This window comes from Vicugna pacos, unplaced genomic scaffold (assembly GCF_048564905.1).
Source record: "Vicugna pacos unplaced genomic scaffold, VicPac4 SAC-SAT, whole genome shotgun sequence".
Classification (NCBI taxonomy): domain Eukaryota; kingdom Metazoa; phylum Chordata; class Mammalia; order Artiodactyla; family Camelidae; genus Vicugna; species Vicugna pacos.
This window is the reverse complement of record NW_027328721.1, coordinates 19,185,157-19,193,988: the sequence shown is the minus strand read 5'-3', so window position 1 is coordinate 19,193,988 and position 8,832 is coordinate 19,185,157. Positions and strand designations below refer to the sequence as shown.

Sequence of the window (8,832 nt, the reverse complement as noted above, 5' to 3'; positions counted from 1 at the left end):
AGGAAGTCAATATTCAGCAATAAATGTTTCAATGTCTTATTTTATCTGAAAATGAACTGGCTATTTAATAAACTTCGATCATTTAACTTAACTTAGCACCACTATAAAATTTCAAGTTACCAAATATCTGGGGAGATCATTTTGTCGCCAATAGGCGCAACTGGTGATCCAGGTTCTTGTCCCGTCCCAGAAAAAATTCAGAGACAAGACTTAGAGGTTAAAAAGGTAAAATGAGGATTTATTAAAGGATGGATAGTACACTCTCAGGGGAGAGCGGGCAGGCTCAGGTGAGCAGCTGCCCTGAATTTCTTTGGCAAGTTAGTTACATAGGGTGTCGTATTTCCTGATTATCATCCCAACTCCACCTTCCCAAAGGGAGGAGGGATTTTTGTCCTTATTCAGTCTGGATCGGAAGCCTCATGGCGTCGGTGCATGATGGGTACTTCTGATCTGCAAGGCTAATTTTATTGAAATGAGGGCATAATGAGTAAAAGGTTACATTCGGGCACTAGAAATTCCTGCCTTTTCTGACCTTTCTTTGTTGGCCTCCAAGCCAAAAGTTGTGGTCCCTTATCAGCCCAAAGATTCCAGCTTTTCTTTCTCTGCCCAAGGATCCCTGCTGCTCACATGACATGTGGTTTCTGGCATTTGTCCTGTGCCCCTCCTTTCTGCCTAATTCCTGCCATTTGGTCTGTGTCCCCCTTTCTCTGCTCATATCTAGCTATCTGCCTGCTCTAACATTTTCCCCTCAAGGAGTCTGGACCCTTAAAATCTTTTAAGGGGAAAAGGGCTGATGGTCAGTCTTCTGTAACTGCTTCAAGCTGAATATGGACGTAATCCCTACCTGTGGGCCCAGATCTCCTTGCTATCTGTCAGAGATATGGGTTTCGTGATTGTTAGTAGTGGCAGGGATGGAGAGTGGGGAGTACAAGGAGGCAGAGGCCTTGTCCAGTGGATGTTGATGGTCTTTATCTTCAGGTGGAATGGGTTGGAATCCTTGTTGCATCATCATTTGAAGGTGAAGTTGTTGTATTCTAGAGGATAGAAATTTTACTTGGTGGTTAAAAATACAAGGACCAAAGAGAAAGATGAGAAATATGGTGGCTGTGGGGCCTAGAAATTGAAGAAGCCAGGTATACCCTGGAAACGATCCCTTAAGTGTCTCAGTCCATTCCTGTTTTCCTTGGTTGTACCTGTGGAGCCAGGAAGCCTGTTCATAAATTTCTTTAACATTTACTTCTACTTCCCCTGAGACATTAATGTATGTGCAGCATGTTTTATTTATGACTGCAGAAACCCCTCCTTTGCTTGCTAAGAGATAGTCTAGGGCTCAGCGATTGTCAAAGACTACCCCTGCCAGAGAATCAAGGGACTTTTGTAAGAGTGTTAGAGTGTCTCCGGTTTTCTTTAGTGCATTATCCAGGAAGGAGGTTAGCTCCCTCAAGGTTGTTTCATGGTAGGCAAATCCTCCCCAAGGGGCAGCATCACCTACCGTCCCTATAATTTCCGCTAGTACCAGACCAAAGGCCCTTTTTTGTCTCACATGGGTCACATTGAGGACAGTTATTTGGGCTGGAGCCAGGGTTCCCAAGCTGCAGTCCCCATAGTGAAGTGTATTGTCTAGATGTGAGAGAGCAATGGCTTTGGTCACTGTGAGGTAGTTATCTGAGGTTCCACATAGCCATAATAATCCAGGTGGTGCTGGTCAAACTGTGAGATTGGTTTGGTTATATAGCTGGAGAAAAGTTTCGGGAGGTGGGAGACAGTTATGGAGGGGTCCATCTGTATTTTGAATTTTGTTTTTGGTTTGGAGTATCCAGGAGGGGGTTCATAGACAGGGAGGCTCATAGTAAGGGGATAGCTGATATAACTAGAGCAAGAAATTTTGTTGGCATTAGTTTGTGAATTGTAATAGCATAAATGTGTGTGGTTAGGAGTTCAGGATGATGTGTAAAGAGGCTGGCCCACTATATCACTCCAATTTATAGGCTTAAAGATATTTAGGGGTGGGCTTATGTTTTGTTAGAGAGAGCCTCACGGGCTGAAAAGGGGTCTATGTTTCCTCTGTGAGTATCATTGTAACAAGGGGTACATCCTAGAACTTGATTACAGATAAGGGAGGTTTTGGTGATATTTATAGCCTTTGAGTAGGGAGGTGTGATGTGGTAACACAGAGGAGGGGGCCTCTCCCATGTAACGATTAAAGAGAAATCTTGTCTAGAGTAATCAAAAGTAGACTGATTAAAAGCAGAGAATACAGTGTGGTTGTTGACTGGGTAGTCCTTGAGAATAGTGCTTATGTCTCCTGGGGTGATGGGTTGTGTATGGCAAATCCAGCAGAGAGAGATTTTCTCCCTTAGCGATAATCCGAGAGTTATTGACTATTGTGTTATCTTTCCATGTTAACTCTTGAGACCAAAGAGATTGGATAAATGAGACAAGAACAAGTAAGGGTAGAGTTAGGGTTCCTAGCACTTGGGGGGTGAGGGGGGAAGAGAAAAAGAAAAAAAGGCAGAGAAAAAAAGAAACTGTGGGGTGTCTTTTAGAATTGGAGCGGGTTTTACTAAACCCAGTACTGACAGAGCATTTTTTTTCAAGTGTGGGTGTGGTGTTAAAGCGGCACTCATAAGATTGTGAGAGCTAGCAGGAGAAAGAGGACAATAAGTATGCAAATCCACCAAAGCATATTTGTCAGTGTGGGCGGATGAGGGTAACAGCAGGCACAAGGGGAGATAATGGTACTTAGCCTGGAATCTGTGTCCTGTGAAGACTCAGGGGGAGGGGTAGGTTTAATTCTAGAAAGATGTACTGAATTAGTGGTCCCCTGTAACTTTACTGCAGTAGGAGTGCTGAGAAGGACCTGTATAGTGTTTTGGTCTGAAGCTTCCTTTGAGGGGCTGCAGATAAGGAGGTCATCTATGTATTGTAATAATGCCCCGTCTCTAATTTGAGTTCCCTTAGTTCCTTTGCTAAGGCATTGCCAAACAGGTGTGGGCTATCCTGGAATCCCTGAGGAAGGACAGTCCAGGTATATTGTAGCGTTTCATTAGTGTTTGGATCAGTCCACTCAAAAGCAAAAAGGTATTGGGAATCAGGGTGAATGGGTATGCAAAAGAAGGCATCTTTAAGATCTAGGACTGTAAACCAGGCAGTGTCCTCAGGGATCTGAGTGAGGATTGTGTATGGGTAGGGAACAATAGGATGGAGAGGAATTACAGCTTCATTTATGATTCGAAGTTCTTGGACCATTCTGTATTCCCCATTTGGTTTGAGGACAGGTAGGATTGGAGTATTACAGGGGATTGGCATGCCACCAAAAGCCCATATTTAATGAATTTTGGGATTAGGGGTTGGAGGCCTCGTCGAGGCTCTGGTTTTATATGATATTGGCACTGAAAGTGAAGTTACTAGTTTCCTTTGAAGTTATTTTTACAGGAGTGACAAACTTTGCCTTTCCTGGGATTCTCTGATCCCAGACCTGTGGATCTACAAGTTTTTTTTTTTTTTATTTCTGGGGGAATATTTTTGGCTGGACTGTTTGTATCTTTTATAATATATATTCCAGACAAAAATAAACCCTGTTTTTGGTTTTCAGGGAGCATAAGAGTTACCTCCAAGGCCGAGAGAAAAATCTTTTCCGAATAATGGGCTGGGGCATTTAGGCATGACAAGAAATTTATGAGTTATAAGGGTATTTCACCAGGCGCAAGTTAGAGGGGTGGTGAAATGTTTTAGCTTTGCCCTTCCTTCTACCCCAACAATAGAGCAGGTTTCAGGGGAAAGTGGCCCAGCGTGAGAAGTCAGGACAGATTTAGTGGCTCCTGTTTCCACTAGAAATTGGACAAGCTTACCTGCCACGTCAATGGTCACCAGTTGTTCCTCTTGAGTGATGATGACTGTCTTCTCAGGAGCATTGGGAGGTCCCGGGTCCCATCAATCAACCACTGCCTTGACTGGTGTGGGGGAATTTCCTCCCTCCCTTCGGAGCTGAGGGCATTCCCTCTTCCAGTGGCCCATCTTTTTACAGAGTGGGCATGGCATCTTGGGTGGAGGCTGAGACCGGCTTCCTGGGCATTCCTTGCTCCAGTGTTCAGGGCTCCCACAGCCAAAACAGACTCCTCTTTCTGGTGGGGGTCTTCTGGGAGTACTTTTGGGGTGGCCAGGAGGTGGGTTAGGTTTTATCATGACAGCTGTCAGAAGCTTGGCTTGCCGTCGCTCCCGTCTTACGTCACGCTGGTCCTAACTTTCCTCCTCAGCCAGGTCTCTATAATTAAAGACACTGCAGGCCGTGCCAATAAGATGGTTAAGAGGGGTTTGGGGCCCCATGGCAAGCTTTTGAAGCTTTCTACGTATATCAGGGGCTGATTGGCTAATAAAGTGGGTTGCAAATACAGTATGTCCCTCAAAAGTGTTTGGGTCTACATTAGTATACTTTTTGAGGGTATCTACCAACCGAGCCTGAAATAGGGCTGGATTTTCATCTCGGCCCTGGGTGATCTCTTTAACCTTATCATAGTTAACAGGTTTAATTATGCACCATTTCATTCCCTCAATATGGCAAAGGAACATGCGGTCCCTTCTAGTGATGCCAGGCTGGCCTGGATGATAATCCCAATTGGGATCAATTAGAGGCACTGCTGTCAAGCCCACAGGGTATTGCTGAGGCTGGGTAATGTGTAATCCATCAGCATATGTTTGAGCCTATGCCCAGATACGGGTCTTTTCCTCAGTGGTGCAGCAGTGGGAAAGGACAATATTTAGGTCTTTCCATGTAAGATCAAAGCAGAGAGTCAGTGTCTGGAATCTTCAGTGAACCGACTGGGGTCTTCTGAGAATCGGCCCAACAGTGTGCGACACTGGTTGAGGTTAAAGAAAATGGAGTGTGGACTCTGGTAATTCCCTGAGGCCCACCTGCTACTTCCTGGAGGGGGCAAAGAAAGTTTGGCTGCACTTTCAGTACGGAAGGGTAAAGAGGCTTATAGCGTGGGGGAGGGGTTGAAGATGGTGAAAGAGCATCTGGGCTTGGGTCTTCTGTCTGGGGCTTGTGTTCCTCCAGAGTTGCTATTATAGGGGCTTCTGTGTAGCTTGAATGGGTCCCAGCAGACAAGGTTCCCTTACATAGGACTTGCAAAGCTCTGGGTTTTCTCTTAAGGCCATAAAGGCCTGAACATAAGGAACTTCTGTCCATTTTCCCTGTCTTTTACAAAAAAGTCTAACTGTAGGATAGTATTATAGTTGAGGCTTCCATTTTCTGGCCAGGCCTCATTGTCCCTGAGTTTATATTGGGGTCAGGCTGTGTTACAAAAGAAAATGAATTTTTTCTGTTTTAAAGAATCTAGAGAAAATTGGTTCCAGTGACTCAGAACGCACCCAAGAGGTGAGTCCTTGGGGATGGAGGAAGTGTTTCCCATGGATCCTTCAGGGAGAGAATGCTCCTGTAACAGAGAAGGAACATTAACATTAGGAGGTTCCCTGGGGACTTCGTAAGACAGGACTGGTTCCAGGCGTCCCTGTCCACCTAGTCCTGCCGAACCTGGCCGATGTAGGGGTAGCGACCCCCCACATGGCAAACTGCCTTGATGGTCTCAGTGTCCTGGGAGCTCACCTTGTCCCATCCTGGGTCTGCAGAACCCGAGATGGCGACCTTCCTGAAGGCCCAGTGGGATAACCTCTTTCTTTAGTGGGTGATGCCCCAGATCTTAGCGTTCCATCCCCCTTCTCCCTCCCACATGCACTCCATCCAGCGGGCTGCGCACGGGGAAAGGTGTATGGTGACGCGAGGTGGAAGCATCATGCCTGTACTGAGGGGGAACTGAGGGCCTGGGTGGAAAACGCCAAGTGCAGTATCAGCGGGGCGCAGCCAAGAGCATGGCCCTATTGCCCAGATCCTGTCCCACCTTAAGAGAGGCGGGGTTGGAGTAGGTGTAGACCCCGTATACATAGTGTACCATGAGGGCGTCTGTTAGACGCCAGGACCTTGTGCCGTGGTAGGAAGCAAATGATAGCCTGAACCCTATCGCGCGGTGAGGGATTGTCCCCCCACCATCATCAGGGACGTGGTCCCCCAGTAAGCACCTGTGGCTGGAGGGAGCTCCCATAGGGACTGCAGCCTCAGCCGCTGTCTATGCTCTCTTGTAGTTTATTTAAAGCTGTATTTATTTTTGAAACCCAGAGGGCAAATATCCTATAAGTTGTTTGGGTCCTTAGCTTCCTGTGAAAGTTGTTGGGAACTTTCCCTAACAAGCCCTGTGCATATGTAACAATGAGAAATAGAAAACAAACCTGGCAGCAAGGTTTGGGAAGTGCTCGGTAAATTCCTCCTTCCCCCCTCCCATTTGCAGAGAAAGACCAGAAAGTAGCGAGGTGGAGGCAGGGAGAGGAGACAAGGATAGCCTCGGGGAGGGGGTAGTATTAAGCTCTTAACTGTGTGCCTATAGAATGCAGCATAGAAAATTGTTTTGCGGTAGGCAAAGAACTGAACTATCAGAACAGAACTATCGTCTCTTTAGTCCATGATCCCCTCACTGGTTTTAGTGGCGAGCGCCCTAGAAGTGACAGATGATAAGAGAGTAATTGAGTCTCTCAAGCGCAAGGGAGGCGAGAGGCCTTGGCTTACCAGATCTGCAATCTCCTGGCTGCAGCTTGCCAAACATGTCGCCGATAGGTGCAACTGGTGTACCAGATTCTTGTCCCGTCCCAGAAAACATTCAGACAAGACTTAGAGGTTAAAAAGTTAAAGTGAGGATTTATTAAAGGATGGATAGTACACTCTCAGGGGAGAGCGGGCAGGCTCAGGTGAGCAGCTGCCCTTAGTTTCTTTGGCAAGTTAGTTACATAGGGTGTAAAAATGAATGGGCGGAATATTCATTGGGGAGGGAAGGGTTTGGGTCGTATTCCCTGATTATCATCCCAACTCCACCTTCCCAAAGGGAGGAGGGATTTTTGTCCTTATTCAGTCTGGATCGGAAGCCTCATGGCGTCGGTGCATGATGGGTACTTCTGATCTGCAAGGCTAATTTTATTGAAATGAGGGCATAATGAGTAAAAGGTTACATTCGGGCACTAGAAATTCCTGCCTTTTCTGACCTTTCTTTGTTGGCCTCCAAGCCAAAAGTTGTGGTCCCTTATCAGCCCAAGGATTCCAGCTTTTCTTTCTCTGCCCAAGGATCCCTGCTGCTCACATGACGTGTGGTTTCCTGCATTTGTCCTGTGCCCCTCTTTTCTGCCTAATTCCTGTCATTTGGTCTGTGTCCCCCTTTCTCTGCTCATATCTAGCTATCTGCCTGCTCTAACAATTTGAGTAGATATTCCTGAAATAATCATTCCTAAAGAGTTTACCGAAAAGCTCTTTCTCATCTGTATTTAAGTTACTTACAAGAATATTATACCGAGTTGTTTTTCTTGCTAACAAATTTTAACAAATATGACAAGATCTTATGTATTTCTATTAAACCTAAGTACAGTAGAAGTTTTATTCTTAACATTAATGAATCTCGAGACATGTCTATATTTATCAAACCAATTTGCTTAAGCTAACTTCAATGACCAGGTATTAATTCAGTACTGAATATTTTTTAGATCACATAAACCCAATTTTCATTCTGGCCAGTTTCTTTTATATTCCTGAGTATTTATATAAGCATTTAATTTCCTTTAAGCCAATTGGATAGAGCTCTTTAATGAATTAATTTTGGCCATGCCACATATATACAGCACACATATAGGGACGTACAATCACAAACACAGAGACCTCATAATTCCCATTTTAAATCTTTAGCCATAAATTAGGTACAACGATGTAAGACTCAGAAGAGGTTGGATAGAAATTGAATTTTTGGCAGGTGGAACAAATCAAAGCTGCCTGACTAGATAGCTAAACATTTTTACTGACTTCTATAGAAGACATTTAAGATTTCTTTTTGTTTCCAAATTACTTGCTCCCTTTCTCAAAATTTGCATTCCACAGGTCGTAACAGCAGTTGAGTCATTGGTACTGGGACAGAAGTTTCTGCCATTATCCACTAGAAAGTCCGCTAGTTGAGACCCCACTGTCAGCTGTACCCAAGGCTCTTGGGTGGCAATTGTTACAGGGGACCTTTAACATAGCTGAGAGCCCCGGGCCCCGTCAGTCCTTAACTTCCTCGTCTATGATACCTTGGGCGACCATGACATTGGAAGGTGCTTGTTCTTGCTGTTTTCTTTCTTCCCTTACTTGTCTGGTAACCTTTCTCTGTTCATTTTTATATTCCTTCTCTGCTTGTATTTGAACCAGCAATCTAGTACCTGGCTTCCTTCCTTCCTCATTATAGACTTTCATAAAGACTTGTATATATGGTACTTCTTCCCATTTACCTTTTCTCTGGCAAAACAGTTCTAACTGGAGAATGATATAGTAATTTAATAACCCATTTTCAGACCAGTGTTCCCCAGAACCTAAGACATACATTACTCAAGCAGTATTACAGTAAAATACCATCTTTTTCTTAGTCATAGGTGGCTAACTATAATTAGACCATCCATTCAAAACCTTGCCCAATGGGCTATTGGGTGGAACAGACGGCGCGGCCCCATAGCAACTTACAGTCGCTGCAGAAGCTGCAGCGGTAGTGACGGCGGCAGAGATGATGAATGCTATGGGCCATCCAATAAAGCATTTAGGTCTCCATTTAGAGATAGTTTGTGCTAGTTTATTAAAGCCGCTAGCCCCTTCCCAGGGACGTGTGAGACTGACTGGAAACAGACCTATGGCTGTCCCTTCAGGACAATCACATGTGAGAGACCTAAATATGTAATATTCGTTGTGCTAATATGGAGGTATACCAGACAGACGTA

The 8,832-nt window shown here is 45.0% G+C and overlaps 2 long non-coding RNA genes across 2 annotated transcripts; both read right to left on the bottom strand.

The window, feature by feature from the left end:
• Positions 1–217: 217 nt before the first annotated feature.
• Positions 218–1,034, bottom strand: LOC140692158 (uncharacterized). The gene is made up of 2 exons (XR_012067732.1): positions 845–1,034; positions 218–458 (listed from the first exon to the last, which is right to left on the bottom strand). It is a non-coding gene; the product is annotated as an uncharacterized lncRNA (long non-coding RNA).
• Positions 1,035–4,015: 2,981 nt separating this feature from the next.
• On the bottom strand, positions 4,016–6,846 carry LOC140692157 (uncharacterized). Its single transcript, XR_012067731.1, has 3 exons — positions 6,617–6,846; positions 5,371–5,435; positions 4,016–4,279 (listed from the first exon to the last, which is right to left on the bottom strand). It is a non-coding gene; the product is annotated as an uncharacterized lncRNA (long non-coding RNA).
• Between the last annotated feature and the right edge of the window lie 1,986 nt (positions 6,847–8,832).